This window comes from Chroicocephalus ridibundus, chromosome 3 (assembly GCF_963924245.1).
Source record: "Chroicocephalus ridibundus chromosome 3, bChrRid1.1, whole genome shotgun sequence".
Taxonomy (NCBI): domain Eukaryota; kingdom Metazoa; phylum Chordata; class Aves; order Charadriiformes; family Laridae; genus Chroicocephalus; species Chroicocephalus ridibundus.
The window spans coordinates 84,833,440-84,855,225 of record NC_086286.1 but is presented as its reverse complement, the minus strand read 5'-3'; the positions used below and the strand labels follow the sequence as shown (position 1 = coordinate 84,855,225).

At 39.2% G+C, this 21,786-nt stretch overlaps 1 long non-coding RNA gene across 3 annotated transcripts in view; it reads left to right on the top strand.

Moving 5' to 3' along the window:
- The window catches only part of LOC134513361 (uncharacterized), a 34,082-nt gene extending 12,751 nt beyond the window's left edge, over positions 1-21,331 (top strand). Inside the window, exons 5-9 of one of the 3 annotated variants that reach the window (XR_010070384.1) lie at positions 1,370-1,519; positions 9,176-9,253; positions 9,736-9,995; positions 10,394-10,439; positions 21,270-21,331. This is a non-coding gene — a long non-coding RNA (uncharacterized LOC134513361). Of the gene's footprint in view, positions 1-1,369; positions 1,520-9,175; positions 9,254-9,735; positions 9,996-10,244; positions 10,814-21,269 lie in introns of those variants that run through there. The other 2 variants (XR_010070386.1, XR_010070385.1) reach the window with 2 other exon arrangements.
- The last annotated feature ends 455 nt before the right edge of the window (positions 21,332-21,786 follow it).

Sequence of the window (21,786 nt, the reverse complement as noted above, 5' to 3'; positions counted from 1 at the left end):
AAACTTCTTTTTGCAAAGGAATAGTTAGAAGACGCAGAGCTGAACTTCTGTTAACACGATTAGAAAAGCTGTTGTTACAGACTATTTTCTATTATTTTAATTTTGTTTCATTACAATTTTTGACAGTTACTGTTTACCAGAGTTTCCCTGAAGCAAAAATGATTTAATGTTCAACACATGCATTAAAATGTGTTCTATTTTAATATGTTAAAGCTGATAGAAATATAATTTAAGCAGAAATCTGTGCTCAACAGTGCAGCACATAGAATCTCCAAACACAGATGAAACTGGAACCTCTATTTGAAGGGAAAACAAAGCCAGCAGTAATCTACCTTAATGCTTACTGTTAGAACTGTGTGATATTTTTGTAATGAAATCCAAACCCAGGTGAAGCTAATGTAGTGTGTTTTTTTATTGTAGAAGCAAGGCATAGTTTTCAACCTAGGCTTTCATTCTTGGTGGCTTTATATGGCTCATAAACGAACCCAGAATTTTCAACTCAAGTTCCGTTTCAATTTTCTCATCCATTCAAATTCAGACCTGACTGTTAAGGAAAGTTAAGTCATGAATTCCAGAGGAAAGTCCACCGACTTCACTAAATGCTGAAAATTCTGAGTTTCTAATCCTCACATGTGAGCACTTCAGGTTTACTCAATAGCTTACTGACCTTTACTTAGCCGTGTACACATTTCAGCAGGAATTTTCAATGCTTTTTCACTAAAAATCGTGTTCAACAATATTTCCTGATCATTAAGGCCTGTGTACCTAAAGCATAGACTGAGAACACTTTCTACAAGCCCAGAATACAAATCTATATCTTCTCAGATAAGCACAACCTCTTTCTTTCTCTCATTTGTCAAATTCATGTGAAAGCCACTTTTAATAACTCCTGGTATTAGATATTGCTGGTGAGTCGGACCAGTTATTTATGTATGGTGTTGTTAGGATTTGATCCCTCCTTTCCGCTCTTTGTCCAAGAATGGTGTTTAAAGTCAGGGTAGAAGATAATCCATTGAGGTTGATGGGCCATGTCTATCCACAAAAATAAAAGCCCCAGAAAATAAAAATAAAAGCCCCAAAAGCTGCAGATTAAATTTTTAACTTTGAAGAAAGAAGTGAATAGTTGCTTATCTGAGGACTTGAAGGGGCAAAATAGTTAAAAAGAACAAAAATATCCAGTTAAGACCTACTCACCACAACAAAAGTTCAATAGAGTTAAACAGACTTTCACCTTGATCTTTCTTATAGATGGCAGCTGAAGTAGTTACTGTGCTAAAAATGTAAAAGGCAGAGCATCACTAGCAAAAATTGTAGTTTTTTACAAGGGAAGTGCACTCCCTTGTATGATATATGATGTCTATTTTTTAAGACAGGACCAAAAAGATATCCTGGGAATCAGGACCAGTGAACCTCACCTTACTTCTGGGGAAACTGATTGAGAGCCTAATTAAGGACAGAATTGTTCATCACATGGATAAGTATAACCTAACGGGGTCAAACCTGCACAACGTCAGTAAAGGTAAAGCATGCATCTCTAACCTGCTAAAGTGCTTTGAAAAAGTTAATAAAATAGCAGATAAAGGTGACCTGGTGAACATAATTTATTTGGATTTTCAAAAAATCCCCGATAAGGTCCTTTATAAAAGACTATTAAGGGAAAAATGTAACTATGAGGTAAGGGGCAAAATCTCACAGTGGATTAAAAATTGAATAAATGATGGCAAAAAAACTTGCACTGAAAGTCTTCTCCTGAGAGTGTAAAGAGGTTAATAGTAGGATGCTTTAAAGGTTCACATTGGAGCCAGTTTTACTTAATATCATTTTTAATGATTTGGACATTGTATCTGCTAAAACTGACATTAAGTGTTAGCTAGTCAAAGCGAGAGGACTGTGAGACTAGGAGAGAATGGTTAGAGTGACAACACATACATTCAAACTTGAGTAAGTGTAAATTTTGGTACATGTTTTATGGGTTATTTTCACCTCCAGCACCATATTATATACCATGATGTTCTAGTCAGAATAATTTTTTCGGCTTTCTGAGCAGGGATTCAATAGATATCACTACAGCATCCATGTGGAATGACTTGCCCTCTCTAGGTGTAGGAGTAGACAGGGTTACATGAGAACGAGGAATTCCCATCTGTCAGGTCACTCGACATTTTCCTCAGGGTAACCAGGCTGCGCGGCCAGAACAAGATCTGTGTTTATCGTTACAAAAAATCCTCCTTCATAAATACTTAAAAGGAAGACCTGTACCTGTTGGATCTTGCTGCGGTGTCTGTGGTTTTTGAGGTGCTCTGAACTTAATTATGGCACTGAGGAAATCACCGGCACTACTGCCTACTGTCATCTGCAGCCCAGAATGTTGTAACCCACCGCTGGTTTTCTTTGGGAGCCCTTACCTGCGACTTCCCAGCTCTCTCAATCCCATTTCTTCTTCATGAAGTGTCTGTAGGAACTACATTCAGTTTTTGCATCTCCTTCTGGTACAGGCATCCCTGCTGGTTGTCACCTACTGTTAAAGAGGATCAGGAACCGTTGCGTGGTCAGGTTCATTCAGAAGTGACTAAGCTAATAGGTTTTGAGGTTTGGGGTTTGAGATTCATTGGGGTTCTTTTTGTTTGCTTTGGGTTTTTTCCTCACCACCCTTTCTTTACTGCATTGAATTTACATTTGTAAGATTATTTAAAACACTACCCACTGAAGGACTGAAGTAGCATGTGCTGAGACCATGACCTTATATTAAGCATATTAAATGTAAGATACTCAGTTCATGCGGTGCTGCAGGTGTCACATCCACTCTGTCGAAACTGAAGTCCGTTTGGTTTTTTTAATGGTAAAAAAGTGAGAGCTAACAGATGATGACTCCTTCAAAACTGATACGGGTTCATCTAATTTTAGTATAAGCACAATGAAGAGAATCTTTTCTGTGGCTTTCCATAATTCTTCCTAAAAAGAATCTATTTTACCATCTCTACTGAGGCAAAAATGCAATCTTTGTGAGATGCAACATTTTGGACAAAGAGTAAACACAGTAAGAAAAAAAGATGATTTCTTGGCAAAAGAAATGTGTGGAAATGAAACCACTAAAAATAGCATTTATCTTGATCAATAAGTCAGGCTTTTAATTTTTTTTGTGGAAAATATTAATAGACTTCTTTAAATAAAAAGAACGAATGCATTTTTTTCCTCTTTTGTTGTTGCAGCCCTGTTTGTATTTACATCCAGTCATTTATTGCCCATTAAAGAAGTAATGCTATGTTAATGTAAGGGAAAAAATCAATGCTACTCAGATCAGTAGCTGTGGGGAAACAGTGCAGCAGCTGGTTTGCAAACAGCAAGCCCACATAGATCAATGAAATTACAAGCTAAATCTGCTGATGCTCACAAACTGCTCCAGCATTGTGATGTCTAACCTTTCTCAAGTTCAAGATCTCTGGCAAGGCAGCAATAGCTAAATGGAAAAAAAAAAAAAAAAGGAAAAAAAAAAGGCAAGAAAGAAACAAAGAAAGAACATAACCGGCTGGTGGAGAATTTTAGCATGATCTGTAATATTCCACTTTTGAAGTTATCGGTATAACTGCACGTTTGTAACAGATATAAAAGCCACTGTAGTCTCCCAGTGAGCAAAGCTGCGATCTACACACTCTGGAGATTTTCTTCCTTAAGAATGTTCAAATCTGTCACATATTACCTTGAACTGTAACACTGGAGGGCTGGAGAGCACTTCAGTAATGTGGTTGTTAATGCGAATTCCAGAAAATAATTTATCAATGAGCAACAGTACAGCTTCTGCCATGTGCAATTTCTTTTATGTTATGGCATCGTTGGAGCCTTTAAAATGGTTTGAATTTTGTTAACTTGTAAATTAAACATGCAAAATATTTGACTTGTTGAATGTACGATTCATTTGCATATTTTATGCTATTTGTATGGTAAGGGAAGGAGCCCCTTTTACCCCAAGGAAAACACCACTGGGATTTATCAGTATCATGTGAATAACATGCCTATAAATGATTCTTTTCAGGGCAGTCCTCACCCTATTTGTGCCACTTTTTTAAACCCAGCAGTATTTTTCAGGCATTAATCAGCAAGAAGATAGGAAGAACCAGTCTCTGAAGATTGCTATAAAATGGAACACTTTTTAAAAGGGGAAATAAGTTCATTCCAAAAGCAGAAAAAAAGGCATCTTGAGTTTCCTTCAAATATTGACAGATGTATTTTGTGGGGGACAAAATGTGTACTTTGCAAATATACAATTCTTATTGTCTACTAATCTCCTATTGCTTTACATATATTAATTAAATGTCACAGTTCAATTCTGTTCTATTTTATCTGTTTTGCAGCTTGTAAATAAAAAAAAACAACATTGTGAGGTTGGAAACATTTCTTGGTCTTCCAGCCAGGGAGTAGCAGACCAGAAAATGGAAATCCAGTCCTTATTATATCTTCTGCTATTGTAGACCTGCAGTATTTTACAAACCAAGAACATTCAAGAATAAGATTAACGGTGGGGTGAAGTGTGATTATTTCTTGTGCTGTCAATTGCTCGTCCTGAAACGACCGTTTTGGAATTTGACTTAAAAGTTACTTTTCTTCTCTAGTTTTCTCAGATACCTAATAATGCAAAAATTGAAGGAATGTTTTCATTTTGAAGTGTTAGATTTCTGCTTCTCTTTTGCTTATAGGCCTTCCTGGATATAGCCAGTTTCCTTTCATTGCTGAACTTTACGTCGATGTGTTACTTTACAGGGCTGCTTGGCAGTGCTGATGGCAGGGTATTTCGTGTTTGATGTGGAGGGAAGACTGATTGTGCAAAGGCTGTGATAGTTACTAACAAGGTGAAAGTTGACAGTATACACCAACGCTGCTGTTGGTGTGTGAACACTGATGGAAATCTCTCCTCGTACTGTCTAGGAATGAGAGCGAGATGCCCAGCAGAAGCTAGGAGCTGCTGCTCCCAAGCCTGATCCAAATTCCACAGTGGTTATGAGGAAACACCAGCATTTTCTCACAGGAGCATAGTTCAACAACACGGGTGTGCTCACGTGCAGGATAGGACTTCTGAGAGCTTTGTCTTCAGGTTTTATTAAGATAGTCTTCTTTATTTGGACATCATTGGGGAAAACTCTTGTGAAAATGCCGAAACTGCTGAGCTAAAGAGAAGGGACCTATTGGTAACAGCACGACCAGGATTTCACCAAGGGTCTTTGTTGAAGCAAAATACGAATTTGTGATGAAGACTTTTGAGTTCATCAAAAGTAAATGAACAACCTTCTATAAAAAAACTCTTCCCACAGAAGGGAGTCCCACTCCCTCAGAAGAAACTGAGATGGAGCAAGATGGGAAGAAATGATATGAACCCAGTCTGTGTGCTTAGCTCAGGTTTGCTTTGTCCACCTGACAAACAATACTAGCCATTATTTTGTTTGTCTCTTTCCAAGCATAATAGTTTGGCAATCAAAGTATAAACCTTGCGCATCATAAAGAAGTGTATTATTGTAGTGGAGAAACAAAAGGGATGATTGTGGGGGTGCAATTGCATTGTTCAGACTTTTTTATTATAACAAATAAAATCTCTGGCACATCACTGTGCCCAGAGATCCCCAGCAATAATTCCTCTTGACTGCAATAAGTACCTACTTTTGAGGAAGAGAAAGCTGATGAGCTGCAGGCTTCCCTGCTGCTAAATTCATCTAACAACCCACTCCTGATGTTTTCTGCTTTAAAGACCAATAGGAACTTTATAGATTGGTTGGATGCTCTTCTTTTCAGTCTAGCTCAGATCGTGAAACTTTTCTGTTGATCTGAAAAGCTGGATGCGGTTTGGTTACTAAGCAGCATCAGATCTCAGTATTTTTGAGCTATGCTATTACACCAACCGTGGGGACACATGCAATTTCACAGAGATTTTGACTATAGTTCTGCCTAATCACCTTGAATGTAAAGGACCTACGGGTTTTGTAGTTTGGCCTTATATCTTCATCTGCACTATGTGGTGAGAGTTCTATAAGGATAGAAACCAAAATCCTGAAATACGCGTCCTGAAGTATCTCAAAGCTTTAAATCTGGGCTCAGACCAAATCTGACTGTTGAGGCTTTGGTTTCTAGGTTGGTCATCATTTCCGACAGTGATCAAAATGAGAAGTGAAAAATTAAGATCTGTCTCAAAATTTTCTTTAAAAAGGAAAGATTGTCTCCTTTGACAGATAGGAATATGGTTGGGTAATTTTTTCTCTGGTCTCCGTTATTGTCAGCAATGTGTATGTGCTGAATTGGATCTAGATGAATAAGTGCTATGGCAAAAGCCATGCTTTTATTATATCACAACATTGCTGTAAAGTACAAGCAGATACCACGAAAAATGCTGTTGGAATGAGGCGCCTGGGCCTCTAACCTCGAACAACATATACACCAGGTGCACCCATGAAAAAATTATTTCTTGAGAAATATATGTGTAAAATTCATATAACTTCTACGGAGTTATGTGCTGAGGTATTAAATATCTTTGTATAGGCACTACAAGATTTTATTTTAATCAAATATCAGTTTAACTAGCCAGATGTAAGCAAAGCTGCGCTGGCTTTAAGGGCCTAAGTATCATTTTTTCCTGAACGCTACAGAACATGTTTCTGTTCTTGGTGTATGCCAAACGTGTGACTAAATGCTTCTTGTCCCTTCTGCCGGCTTCTTCTCACACCGCTATGGTTTCCCATCATGTTGTGACCAGCATGGGTGTCTCACAAGCCTCTTCTGCGCGAGCGTCAGCAGGTTGGTGACGGGAGAGGATGGCCTCGCGCTTGGTGAGCAGCCGAGCAGCTGGGATAACCTCTGCAACTGCTCTCATTTAAAAGATCCTTCTGGAGTTTAGTATCGGCATTATATGCCATGATGGGGCCTATTTCCCCTAAAGCGTGTCTCTTTCCGCTTCGCTTCGCTGCTGGCAAAGAGCACTTACAAGTACTTTTCTGTTATTTTCACCAGAGTAATCTTAGGGGCTGTAATGGCTGATCTTACAGACACCTTCCTTTCCAGAGCGTGCTGTTCCGCTTACACAGAGCTGGGTTGCTCTTTGTCAATATTCTGCATTTAAAGTCATTGGTTTCAGCTTCGCCAGTGGCTCAGCAATCTTGATCCCATAGTGAATGGGAAAAACATTACAGAAAGGGCCAGTTCTGTCCTTCCTGTCATGAGCCAAGTTTTATTCTGCAGCAAGGCTAATCTGCAGTGAGAGAAATTCAGACATAAATAAATAGGGATACAAAAACATTGCCTATACAACTTTGACAACAACTGAGAAATAGCGTTAAGAGACGTGATGAGTTAAATATGTGTTGTAGATTTGTAATACCAGGGCTCGTTTCTCTGTGTCTCTCTCTGTCTGTCTCGCTGAGCGCAGCCTGTCTCCCTGAAACTGGAAATTAATGTGTTGGATGGGCTGTCTTTGACATTCATTTTCATCATTCCCACGCTTAGCACCCCGAACCAACTTTCTGATAACAAAGTTCATTTTAGAAGGACATAGTGGACTTTTGTACATTAGACAGTCTAATTTGTGTGCAAGACTAGTACTGCTTACCTTATGTTTGTTGTAGCAGCCCTGCCAGATCTGCAGTGGTTAGTGGTCTTGTCAGCATTTCCATTACAAATCTTGGTATTTTAGGGCTTAAAACACAACTGTTGTGTGTCAGCAGTGGTGCTGCTCAATCCATGCTTAGTCAGCAAGAAAATGATTTTACAAATTTTACATTTAAATTGGTTTAGCAGTTTGGTTCTTTCATCGCAGATGCCTCAGAAATACAAAACGGCATGGGGAAATGGGAAACAAGTACGTTTACAAGGCTTTTTTTGCAAAGCTTGAGTCCTGAAGGTGGCTTAATTGCTCCTTCAGTCTACCAGTTTGTGTGTGGTTGATGTGTTTTATTCTGTTAACATAGGCATTTCCTCTATGACAAGAATAGCTAGACTGGAGGGTTTGGGTGGCTCAGTAATGACAACCTCACTGACAATCGTTTCCCCATTGCTAAGATTTCTGTGCTCACCTGATGATGAGCAGACTTGCACTGTTCAGATGCCAAATCTGTCCAGCTTGCTTCATTTCATATGTGTGAAAGTTTGCCTTAATACTCAACTTAGCGAAGGGGTATTAAGACTGGACATCCCTGAGCATTTACTTCCTCTAACAAATCTTCAGTATTGTTTTTTTTCCTAACTTTGCTTTAACTTCCAAAAATGTTGACAGGCCCCCATGCCTAACCTAATAGAGCAGGTTCACCTTTGTTTTACCCTCAGCACTACCTTCTGTTTCTCACAGAGAAGGGTTTCATGGAATTTTTTCAGCATTGCCATTATTTCTGCTCAAGGTACATTACAAGCTGCTGCCTTGCTGCTGGCATGTTTTTTTGGGCTGTAGGATGGTAAAGGTTTCTGTGTGGGGCAGCTGGCCAAGTCAGCGCTCCAGGCAAGAAGCCAAAAGGCTGTCTTCTTTCTAGTGTTGCCACTTTCTTTCCTTCCTGGTACAAGATCTCCCTTCCTCTCAAACTGATACAGAAAGACTATCAGAAAATTAATCATACCTCAGGTGTCCTGAGGAATATACTTGATTTCCCAGTCACTAATGTGTGAAAATCTTACACTGGAATAATGCCATATGTCAACCTGTGGCAATATCAGGGAAATATTGACAGCGTTTCGTTAATGAAATGTTGAGCTTGAATGACCTGTAGGCTGAAAATCCAGGCTACATAAATTTAAAATAGTCTCTCAGCTATCATTTGATCTAGGGTTTCTGCATCAACAAGTATGTTGTCTCTGTGGTCAGCAGAAAAAGTAGTGTTGCGTTACTGTAAGAAAAATCTTGCTCTAAGACTAAAACTGAAAAACCTCTCACATCGTTATGATAGTAAGGAGGGAATTTTTAATTTTGTAGGGCCATTTTTTTTCTTTTGTAGCCCTGTGATAGGGGCCTCAATAGGATCTCCCCAAATAAACTGGACATACGGGTGCATGCCACGGAGTTTAAGCTCCTCATTGTGAATTTCTCCACTGATTATATCACGTGTGTTTCTACAATTCATGGCAGAGTAACTGTTATAAGCTAAAAATTATGGTTACAAAAGTATTGTTTTCCAAAGATTGTTACTAACAAATTTTACCTGTGTGTCTTCAAAAGGGTGAAAAAAAGAAGCCATGAGAAGCCAGCATAAGAAGTGCAAATTGAGCAACGCCGCAGAAATATTAATTAAAAGAGGTTAATTGGGTTGGGGCAGGGTGGTGGGAAATGCTGTAATCCTCTGCATTGCCATGTGATGTTATAGTGCTTGATGATTCTCAGCCAGGAAAAGAAGGGCTTGGAGATTACAGCATGGAGGAGGAAAGACAAAGTAATCAGTATTTTCATTTCTTAATATTTTCCCACTTTCCAATGGGAGGGAGAGCGCTTGGGTAGCCTGCTTTAAAAAGAGGAGGGTGTGCATAGCACCAGGATCTCTCCAGAGTGTGCCAGTCATGTCTTGTGCAGTAAGTTCCTGAGGCCAACCCCAACAGGGTAGCCGGGACGGTGAAATAATTAGCATAGCCCTCAACTAATAAATATGTTTAGAGAGGTTCTTTCTAATTTTCGGCCTTTCTTTTGAAATTAATTTCCCTTATTTGCAACTCTTAAGTGTTTTGACTCTGTCTTTGATAAAACAAAGTAAGCTCACTCTTTTATCCTCAACTTCTTTTTCTTAGTGACCTGATAAACAAGAAGCAATAATCTACTGTGTCGTTCTCCACTACACTACAAAATCCTGGATGCTGAAAGGAAACATTCAGTGCAAGAGTTTTCCAGAGAACTGCTTCTCTGCAAATAATAGCTAACAACATGTAGACGGCATGAAACACACAATCTTCGTAATCTGCCACCGAGATGCAAATGTGGGTTAAGAAACATTTAATCCACCACAGTTGTGTGAAAACTCCATCCAAAAATTGCAGAAATTTAATAAAAGGTGATGAATTCTGAATTGCATGTCATTTATAAGAAATAGTTAACCTTTTCAGAAACCATCCCGTTTTTTGTCAAAAGTATTTCAGCATTTTCATTTAAATCAATGTTTATGGACCCGTAAGGCCAACTTTTTTAATGTAAAAGAGTTAATATTCTTCATTTTCTTACTTGCAAATTTCTGTTAGAATTTTTAAGATAAAAAGGTTTCTCTGTCAGCTATTGGTAATGCTGACACATGGCTTTATTTCAGTATCTTATAGTGCTTGGATGACAGCTGGGATGTTCACAGTCTGGACAGTAGAGCATTTTCAGTCCTGGTTGGAATGCCAGCAGAGAGAGATTTCATGCAGTATTTTTCTGAGCAACTGATATTTTTTTATTTTTTCTTTTTTGTGGAAGTGGTGGGCTGTAAAATGATACTTCACAGCAGAGATCATTGTTGTGGGTGAGTAAAATGTTGGTTCTCAATTACCCAATACTATAGAAATGCAAAGTCCCAAACTAAACAGCCGGATTAAGACTAACAATCTAACAGGAACCTGACTCCCAGCAACACACAAGAGCTGCCCTGCCACATCTTGATATATATGTATATATATATATAGGGAATTAAGCAGAGAGTGACAACTTAACTTGGAATTTGTTTTCCCTTTCCTCTGTCAAATTTGTTAAGTTTCTCTTAACCCTTCAGTGCTGCCAACTGGTGTTTTGTCAGCTACAGTTTTAGGAGAATGTCAGCACATTCTCGATGATTTTGGTTGCCATGGATAAGTGTATTTCTTTGATTTTTCTGGGACATTGTGTATTAATAAACAGGGTACTTCACTTACTTTGTTATACGTATTTCATTTGTGCAGCCCATTCATTCCTTTTAATTTTCATAGAGCAAGTATTGTAGAGTGTGGGGCCACTTTAAGGACTGTCAAACTTCTGCCAACCTTTAAAGGTCAAAACCAACTGTGACACCTACAGTTCAAATGTAATTAGTTGGAGATTTACTAGGATTTTATGCCAATCTCCCAGTACCTTAGGAGTGACACAGTATGTAACCTTCTGGGATCCCAAGAGAAGTTCAGGTGGATGTGAGGATAAACAGTAAAATATACTAGCTGCCACGCTGCACCTTTTAGCAAGTCGTCAGTCTCTTACACTGTGCAAGGAACACGAGTGCATTCAGTATTTTTTTTAACACAAATAACCCGCCAGTCTCCGACATGGCCACCTAGTACAAAGTTGATGTATTTATGTAAAGCTTAGCTCATTCTGTATGTTCTTGGATCATTAAACTGAAGGACTCGTACAGTCGTGATTTTTAATGAAGCATGTTTGAATAATTATGCTAATTTACAAAGCACTAGAATCAAATCAAGTGATCAAAGTTTTCATGATTACTATCGTGTTTTTGTAACTCCCCCCATCACTGATTTCTGGATAGATTCTAGCCCTGGCTGCTTTTTTGTCATTTATTTAGAAATTGCCGCTAATCAATGCAGAACATTAAAAAAAAATTTGCACTAGAAAAGAAACACATTTTGCATTATGTCTCTATAGTGGACTTTGTATGAGTTTGAAAGTAATATAGCTCCAACAGACACCAGCCTAAATGCAGTCTACAATCAATACTGTATTCTGCCTTGACAGAAAGCTGAATTTTTATCTGTTAAACGTGTGAGCTTGGGGCAGCTCTGTGTCTGAAGTGGTTTAAATCTGAAATGTGATGTGCTGCAAAGAAAGTTGATTGACATCTTTGTTTATTGAAAAGTATTACACGAACAACAAAACACGGCCAGATACAGAACACTCCATTGCAAAGTGCAGCTGTGTTATTTTTCAATCCTATGTGTTCTGCCCCTTTGATGCCTGTCTGATGTAATAAAACCGCAGGATATAAACCAAACAAGAATCTTCTTTGATTCGATAGTAAAAAATTTGGACAAGGGTGAGATACGGAGATGTATAATGGTTGCAGGGGGTTGGTGAATTTCTTTCAAAAAACAGTTGGTTTTTTCGTTTAATGTTTCAGAATTTGAAAATAAATTAGGATACATTTAATAAGCAAGTTGTCTGAGGCTGCTGGAAATATTTTTAAATATGCACTGGAAGAGGGGAGAAAAGAACAATGATGACTAATCTTAAAGCATTAAACATGCAGAATACAGAATTAAGTTACATTTAAATTTCATGTTAGAATAATTATGCTGTTCATTGACATTTTCCCATGTTTTATTAAATCTTTATTATGTCAAGGTAAATAGAGGTTAATTCTGCTGTTACCTCTCCCAGTAAAGTATTATCTTTAATCTTGCATTAATAAAATAGTAGTAAATTGCACAATGGGGGTAATCACCATAGACTAATTTAGACCATTCTAAAATCTTGTCTTTAGAGTACAGTGGAGCTAAAAATAGATGTCACAAGAAAACATGAAGTATAATGTACCTTAAAGAAAAAAGTATGTTTTTTCACCTTAAGAAATTTGTAGCTACGTTTCTTCAATACGTTGACTTATTGGTAATATATATTACAAACTTACAGCTTTGCTCTTCTTTCTCAGAGTTAGTTTGTCCTTAGTTATTGCATAAGCTCCTTTGACTTGCCTCTTACACAGCAAAAACTCTTGAGTAGAAGTGTTTGTCTTTAGCACTTTATATTGTAGAGTCCACACTTTGAGCATTTTTCCATGGTCAGCATAGAACGCGAAGTCCCACGTCCTTGATTCCTGTGCATCTCTCTTCAGTCATAGATACCTAGTGCTGCTCACCAATGCATTTCCAAATCACAACGGCCTCAAAGCAGGGAAGAGTCAGACCAATCAGTCTTTTTCCATCAAAGCCACATCCAGCATGCCGAATGGATTTTACAATTTTCATGTACTTTAAAGCCAAGAATAGGAAACTGTTGCTTGATGACTCGAGTTGGATGCTTTAATTTCGTATGACCTGTGGACAAATTCTTCCCCATTATTATTCAGTAAATTTACAGAATCACAAAATAACAGGATGGCACTTTGAGAGATTGTCTGGTCTTCAAGGTTGGTCAGACAAGATTTCCCCTCTGTAAATCCATGCTGACTACTTCCAATTACTGTCCTATCCTTTATACATTTGGAAACGGTTTCCACAATAATTTTCTCTGGTTTGTTTTTTTTTTTTGTTGGTTTTTGTTTTTGCCTCAGGGACTGAGATGAAGCTGACTGACTTATAGTTCCCCAGATCCTCCTTCTTACCCTTCTTGAAGATAGATGTGACAGTAATTTTCTTCCAGTCCTCAGGAACCTCCTCTAGTTGCCATGACCTTTCAGAGATAATCAAGAGAGGCGTCACAATGACATTGCCCAGGCCTTTCAGCACTTGTGTATGTCCAGCTTCTTTACATGATCCCTAGCCGTCCTCCTCTACTGAGAATCAGTCTTCCTTGCTCCAGATTCCCAATATTCTCAGGGACTTGGGATTTCTGAGAGAGAATGTTACCCGTTAAACTGGAGGCTAAGAAGTCATTGAGTACCTTGGCCTTCTCTGTGTCCTTTGTCACTAGGTTCACTGCTTTATTCAGCAGTAGGACCAAATTTTCTTTTATCTTCCTTTTGCTGCTGATAGCCCTTCGTGTTGCCCTTTATGCCCCTCTCCAGATTCTACTTCAGATGGACTTTGGCTTTCCTAAACCCAATTCCAACTAATTGCTTGGACAGTGTCTCTAGGGCTCACCTGTCCCTGCTTCCACCTCTTGTAGGCTTCCTTCTCACATTCCAGCTTAGTCAGGACCCCTGATGATATCTTTGCTTGACTGCTGCACGTTGGGTTGTAGCATTCTTGGAGGTTGTACCATGAGCTTGGAGGAGGTGATCCTTGAAAATCAACCTGGGCTCTTGGACCCATCTTTTCTCCAGGGCTGTATCCCACAGAATTCTTACAAGCTGGTCCCTGAAGATGCCAAGTAGGGGATGCGTGGAACTCTGTCTAGGGATGAGTGAGTAGCCAGCTGAGACTTTATGAGTCACGAGTAGCATGCAGACCAACATGAACAACATTGTAGTGAGTGTCTGCTCTCCTGAAGACCAGGGTTATAATTTTGCTTCTTTTTGCCTTGTTCCCTCCCATCACGATCCTGAACTTCACAATCTCATGACTGCTGCACTAAGGCCTCACTTGACTTTTACACCTTCAGATCCCTGACCAGTTCTTCCATATCTGTAAGTATGAGATTCAGCAGAGCATCTTCTTTCATCAGCTCTTTGACCACACGTATCATGAAATTATTATCAAAACCTCCTGGATTGCTTGTGCCGCACTGTGTTGTCCCTCAATTTTCTTCTTCCAGTTGTTTCCCTGATCAGGTTGTCTGTAGCAGACACTCACTACAACGTTGTTCATGTTGGTCTGCATGCTACTCGTGACTCATAAAGTCTCAGCTGGCTACTCACTCATCCCTAGACAGAGTTCCATGCATCCCTGCTGTGCTCTGTCATACAAGGAAATTCCCCCTCCTTGCCATCCTCTCCTGTCCCTCCTGAACAGCTAGTACCCACCCATTGTGGCACTGCAGTTGTGTGAGCAATCCCACAACATCCATGTCATCCCAGTAAGTTCCTAGCCCTGCAACTGCATGCACACCCCTAATTTCTCCTCTTTGTTCCTTATGCTGTGTGCTCTCTGTGCATGTTTAGATGCACGTTATTGTGTGGTCTGCCAAAACTTTTTAGAAGTTTTTTCTTAGCCCTGAGCAAAAAAGAGACTTCCCAACCCAGAAAAAGACTAGTCTGTGCATGCACAATTTTTTTTTGGTGGTGGGGGGAGCTTCATTCAACTTAAAGGCATAACATGCCTTTATTGTAGTTTAAAGTGCATGCTGTGGTGTTTTAGTGGTTTCTTTATACTCCTATCATTTTGTTTGTTATTATTAGCTTTAATCTTTGTTTTCATCAAACTACAAAATTCCCCATGGAGTTTTGTCAGGCTTGCATAACAAATCATTCCTCACATTCTCCCTGCACATTGCTTTCCCATTGTGCTAGCTTCTGCGTAGTCCTCAGACCACAAGTAAGTAGATGGTCAGTTACGTTTTGCCATGAACTCTATTTCATTATCTGGAGTGTCCATGAAGTTATTATTTTAAAAGCATGGATGTCAATAGATCTGTAAAAGGAATTTACCAAGCGGCTTCAGTGTCGGTAGGAAAGAAAGAACTCATTTTGAAAGTGCTCCTGAGAACCACGCAGAGAGTGGGCTAATTCTGTACTTGTGTGCTAGTACAGCAATACGATCAGAGCACTAGAGGAGATTTGCTGTTGCACCCAGGACTAATTTTCTGGACTTTCTTCCGGTGTGTCTTTTCAGGGTAAAACCCTATTGAGAAGCGCCTGGGTATCTAACCAAAGTTACACAGCTAAGCTTTGAGAGATGTCCGGCGAATCAAATTTCAAAATAAATTGTTTTTTGAAATAATAACATTACAGTGAAAATTTTTTCAGCCCTGCTTGACTACTCTGAGTGGTTATAGGGTGGTGACATGCAGTCTTAATTAGATATTTCATGTGCAAATTCTTTGCAATAAAAATGGAAGTACGCGAGACTTGTTAGGATCCAGGCTTATTCTCAGACTTGAAATTCAGACATTGCATATCGAACCTTTTAATAAAAACCATATCTTGTTTGTCTCAGATTTATCCTTCTAATGCATGAACTCGCACCATTATATTGAGCTGCACTATAGCATTGAAAGACAAAAAGAAGTGGAGCTGACACAAAGCTTTTTGAAAGAAACTGGTTGAAGCTTTCTGTGTTTGCCCCAGCTTCTCTTTGGCATACAGGAACGGTTCACACCTGAAATTCAAAGGCAAGCCCCTGAGATGTGAACCGACTGAAAGGGAAGCAAATATTTGCATAAATCTCCAAGAGCTGGTTGATATGGTCCCACTTTTCTTTTTTTTTTCTGGCTGTGGGGTGACCTGAAGCAAGATTTTGCTTGTTGGACATGTTTTTGGGCAAGGAGCCGTTTCCCTTAGTGTTTTACAAGCTCTGGTGCCAGAGAGGTGGTACATAAAGTCTCAGTAAGTATTGAAAGCCGTTTTTAAAGTGGAAATATTCAAAGCATGCAGGAGTCTCTAAGCGTCTGTTCCAGGGACACATTAATGCATTTGAAAGGGTATTAAAGCTTAACACAGATGAAAAAAAAAGTCCTAGTGGCAAGATGTAAAACTCCTTAACAGAATTACATCCAGAACTTTGTATATTTGATCTGAAAAAATAAATCATCTTACAGTTGCTCACATTAAAGCTGCATGTCGGTTTGGGAGCTTTTAGGATCTTGGACAGGTTTCATCTTTCTGGTTCACGTAAGCTGTGTGTGTATTTGTGCAACTGCTGAACCTCAGATCAGGATTTCTGGTGACCCCACGCACTGTTTCAGGATTTGTCTAATGTGCAAATTTAAGGCAATCATTATGTATAGTAAAAAATTATTATCCACCTTTTCCCCCAGTACTCAGTTGCTAATAGCGGTCATGGCTTGATTAAGAATCCTTCTCAGTTTAATGCCTCCAATTAACTCGCATGGTTTTGTGGCTGACTTGATGGCCTAGATAAAGCCCAGGCTCTTCTGAGAGAGATACCAAGCTTCATTTCTGGACTGGGGGATAAGGGAAGCCTTGAGCTGTGATTCAGCCCTACCTACTGGTGGATTAGGAATGTCATTCAGACTTGAGTAACTCTAGACTCTTTTTAGGAGGAGGATCGGAGTAAGGTGCAGAAAAGTGGAGCACTGAGACAGAGTGAAGGCGTCTTGCGACAACCGCAGTGGCTTGAGACCTGCCGTGGGCTCATGCCCTAGGTTCTCTCCAGTTGGTACATCTGAAAGGAGGTGAAGGGCTGGTAAAGCCCTTCAGATCAGAGGCAGAGGCCATGCCTAGCACATTCCTCTGTTGGCTGTTGGGCTGTTGGCTCCAGAAGCAGGCAAATCCTAGAAGACATGGTAATAAAATCTGTCCTCTGAGTTAAGGTTGATTTTGGTGCAAAAGTCAAAAAATGAAGATTACGAAAACCAGGTTATAGAAAGAATAAGCAAACCAGAAATTTATCCTTGGCCTTCTGTTGCCTTGGGCCTGATTTAGAGGTTACAGTGAACTCAGAGGTGAGGGGACAGATGTACTATGGGTAGAAAGCCTAAGTTCTTTTTTTAACTTAAGCCAAGGAAACATGGACACTTTGAAATGGCAATCTCTTGTGCTACATGAAATAAATATGACAAATGAAAGGGAAAGAGCAAACTGATTACCCTAATATTAAGAGCATGAAGTGGAATTTATAAATATCTTTGCGTGTTCAACGCTCAATCCTGCACAGGGCATGTTAATGCTTGTCACAGAATGAAATTCATCTAATCAGAATGGAGCCTTTGAGATGTTTCACACCTGCAAATGCATCAAGTGGCTAAATCTTACAGAGTCTTTCACCATGATATGACCTACATATCTCATTACAGCACCGTCTTTGCTACTTTTGCTACAGGAACATTTGCATGGACAAAAGCATGATTACTCTTATATATAACGAATGATAAAATGTGTGCTACATTTAGATGTAGTATCTGACTTGGGTTGTCATTTACACTTATTCTTAATTCAGGGTAATATTTAATATCAGTGGTTTAAGGATACTTCGGCATTTCCACTCCTAAATATTGTGTTTTCAAATAAAAGTTGTTGGTGTCTTATGTATAAGCACAATGCTATCATTAAATAGGAAAATAAAAAATATTTCTGTAGGTAAACGAAAACCAGTTATAAATCCTCCTTTCTTTTTTAGACAGTGGGAAATCTGTAGCTATCTAAATGCTTCTGAGTGTTAACCATTTCTGAATGCTTAATGTTGACTGCTTTAATGATGATTGTTCAGTACCCATACAAATGTTTTGGCACCAACTAATATCTTGTTTGTTTGTGTGGATATAATCTGAAGGCTGAAGCAACATCTAATAAAACTGTTTTCACTCAGAGAAGCATATAGGCAGGAAAAGAATGCTGTTAAAGCACACAGCATCCAAAAAGAAATTCACCACAGCCAGTAATGAACATACACCTCCTTTATTTGACTTCAGGTAAATTTGTTGTGTTGTTTATAAAAGTGTCATTCAATGCCTCTCCCATATATTCTAGTATACAGGTATGGTCTATGATGAAATGTACTATATCTGGTCTTACTGCTGCAACATTTTATTTAGAAATATTCCTAAAAGTAACTCAGAAGAGAGTAGAGCATGGCAAAATGTGGAGATCTGTGTACATATGCACATCAGGACTGTAACAGTTTCATATGTTTAACGCTCCTGGTGAAGAAAACTCCTAGTTCTGTCTCCAAGGTCACCAGTGTCATTTTTAGGGCTAATCAGCAGGGATTTAATGAAAAACCTTTTGTCCTGCAATTGTCTGGGGTTCAAGTCAATCCAACCTTTCTATGTGAGCATTATGCCACTGATTCAGGACTCCACCCAGCTAAACCACTTGCCGGAGTCAAATAACAAGATGCAGATGGCAACAAGGGGATTTTTTTCTTTGCAGCAAAAAATTGTACACGCACATCTGCATATAGGTACATCCGCATTTAGATATGTGCACATATATCTGTATATATCACACAAAATCATATGCTTCTTACACATGTTGGTATTTAATATGTTTTTACAGTAAATGAAAGTAACAACTGCTATGAGTTACTCAGCAATTGAAATTAATGCGCTGTTCTTCTACATTTGGAATAGACAGGAAGTATAATAATTAGGTAGGTTTGAGATTCAGGATTCTCCAGAATGTAGACTATTTAACTACTTAGTATAGTGTACAGAAATTTGATGTTATTGTACAAATATATGCATATCTATTTTCTTCTTTCTAGTGAGGCAAAGACACTTGTGGTCCCCAAAGGAGATTTGTTTTTTTCCTGGTATGTTCGACTATTTTTAGCATTCCTCAGTGGTGCACCAAAAGGGAGAATTATTTTACCTCTCTGGGGGCCTGTGAATTTCATGCAGTGTGGGCTTCTGTGAATAGAGTTCAAAATGTATTAGAAAAAAACCAGCTTAATTTTTACAGTAAGAGGTTGAAATATTGAACTGCCCTACTGCGGCAGTGTGAAGCATCCCACAGATAACTGTGGGGGACTGAACTCCTAGGAGCTACACAGAGTATAATACTATTTACTGTTTTAATTGCGGCAAGAAGTCGTTTCCTTTGTTGGAATCTGTACTGGCCCTTAAAATAGAAATAGGGTAATACTTCAAAATATTCTGCTTAATGTATTTTATGTCCCTAATTTAATGTTTTTACTTTCAGATTTGTTTGTATTCAAAATAGCAGTAATTGGCAGCTGAAGTTGAATCATAGCATCTGGGTTGTAGTCTATTCATGACATCAGTGTATTTTTACTGCTTGTAAACATGCCCTCAGATCCTCACAAAATGTCACAGAATTTGAATAACTAGAAAAAGCAGAGAGAATTTATGCTGCCTTTGCTCCAAACACTACACGCTGCGTATGCCGATGGTGGGGGTTGAGTTTGTGACAACCTGGCCCAGAGGAAAGGCTTTGAATGGGACTTCTTATACGAACTTCAGACTAGTGGAGACAAAAAGAAGAAAGACTTTGGGGTTATGACTGAGTATGTAGACTGAGAAGGAAAAAGAGGTGTTTAGTCTGAGATAGGTGAAGAGCCCTTTCAGAATTCAGAAGGATCTCTCTCTATTGTCTTCAGAGGATTTTATTGAATACTACGGGTTTACTACATGCCTCTGTCAACTGTTTAGTCACTCTGACAATGACATTTCATCCTGTGAGGGTGGTACCCCGGAGACTGAAAGACACTGTTCTTACAGTGTAAACTAATAGACTTATTACTGGTATGGGGGCTGTATGCCAATGTTTTGGCATTTTATCCCCCAATATCCTTTTTCAATTTATGAAGAACAGTTCCATTATAAACCTCAAGGCAAATATATAGAATCATAGAATCATAGAATGTGTTGGGTTGGAAGGGACCTTTAAAGGTCATCTAGTTCAACCCCCCTGCAGTAAGCAGGGACATCTTTGACTAGATCAGGTTGCTCAGAGCCTCATGAAGCCCGACCTCGAAAGTGTCCAGGGATGGGGCCTCCACCACCTCTCTGGGCAACCTGTTCCAGTGTCTCACCACCCTCATTGTAAAGAACTTCTTCCTCATGTCTAATCTAAACCTACCCTGCTCTAGTTTACAACCATTGGCCCTCGTCCTATCGTTGCATGGCCTTGCAAACAGCCCCTCTCCAGCTTTCTTGTAGGCCCCCTGCAGCTACTGGAAGGCCGCTATAAGGTCTCCCTGGAGCCTTCTCTTCTCCAGGCTGAACAACGCCAACTCTCTTAGCCTGTCCTCATAGGAGAGGTGCTCCAGCCCTCTGAGCATCTTCGTGTCCCTCCTCTGGACCGGCTCCAACAGGTCCATGTCCTTCTTGTGCTGAATATATATACATATATTCAGACCTACGTGTGTACTAAGCAGAGGATCTGGCTGGGCAATTTAAAGGGGAGCCAGAAAAGCCAGCAACTCTGTATATCTTGGAGCCCAAACTCCTTAATGGAAAGAGGCACAGTCGCCGCACCACACCAGTCTAATACTCCAGGCCAGGATGAAGTCCTTGAGGCATGACAACAAGCAATTTCAAACCGGCCTCTAGCAGGCAAGAAACCAGTGACAAATATGACGCATGTAATGACTGCTTTGTACGCAGGCAAAATGCAGGACATATTTATAACTAAAGGAGACATCTGATTCTGAAGTGTGTTGAAAAACTGAAAATTTCTTTCTTACTTGGTAAAATATTAGGGGTTTTTTGGCTGAAAATGGCATCAACCTTGAAGGAAATCTGATGAACTTCCTTGGTCATTTTCAAAAAATATTCACGGTGAGATACTTCCTCATGAAAATTTCCTCTAACCTTGAGGCAAATTTGCAAAGTGGGAAGCAGTGCAAATTTAGTAGCACCTTAAACTCCAGGTGTATCTTTCATTAATCCTGTTAAAAGCTGTTTTGATCTGGCTGAGTTATGAGGCTCTAAGGATGTCTTCTTCAAATGTGTGTGTTGATCCTGAACTAATCATTTTCCTTATTAATCTCTTGAAACGCCATTTGGGTTCCTGGGTTAGCTAAGCTAAACAGAGATTCATATTCAATGCATATTCCCGCAGTATTCTGTTGGTTCTGGCTTGTGTAAATTAAATGTATTTTTCCTTTTTCCCTTTGTTTTTTTTTTCCAGGCAGATATAATTCAGTGACGGCCATGAAGAGTCCTGTGATATCACGAAGTCGTATAATAAAGAGCTTTTACTATGTACCTTCTGACTATCTTAGTTGTCTTCTGCTTATTTGTCTGTCTCAAATGGACTGCTTCTGAAAACCTACTAAGTACTCAGAAATTTTAACACTCAAAACTCTTATGGAAGTGTTTCCTAAAGAATATTACATTGTGCAAAATAAGCGAAATTCCTGTCTGGATAAGTGTCAGGTTTAAGGTCAAATATCTTGCAGCCAGATCTCATCTGGAAAGGGAAACGTAGATAGTTAATCAGTATAAATCTGCATCTCTCTTAATTCTGGTATAAATGAAGTAGTAGAGAGCATGGCCCAGAAGTCCAAGTATCATACAGAAGTCTGAAATTTTCCCTTTTGCTGCCTGTTTCTGTCACTGGAACGTTACAAGATATTAGACCTTATAATAATACCGTCTTATATAAAGACGTATTAGGTCACTTTTAGAAACCTTTATAAAATATC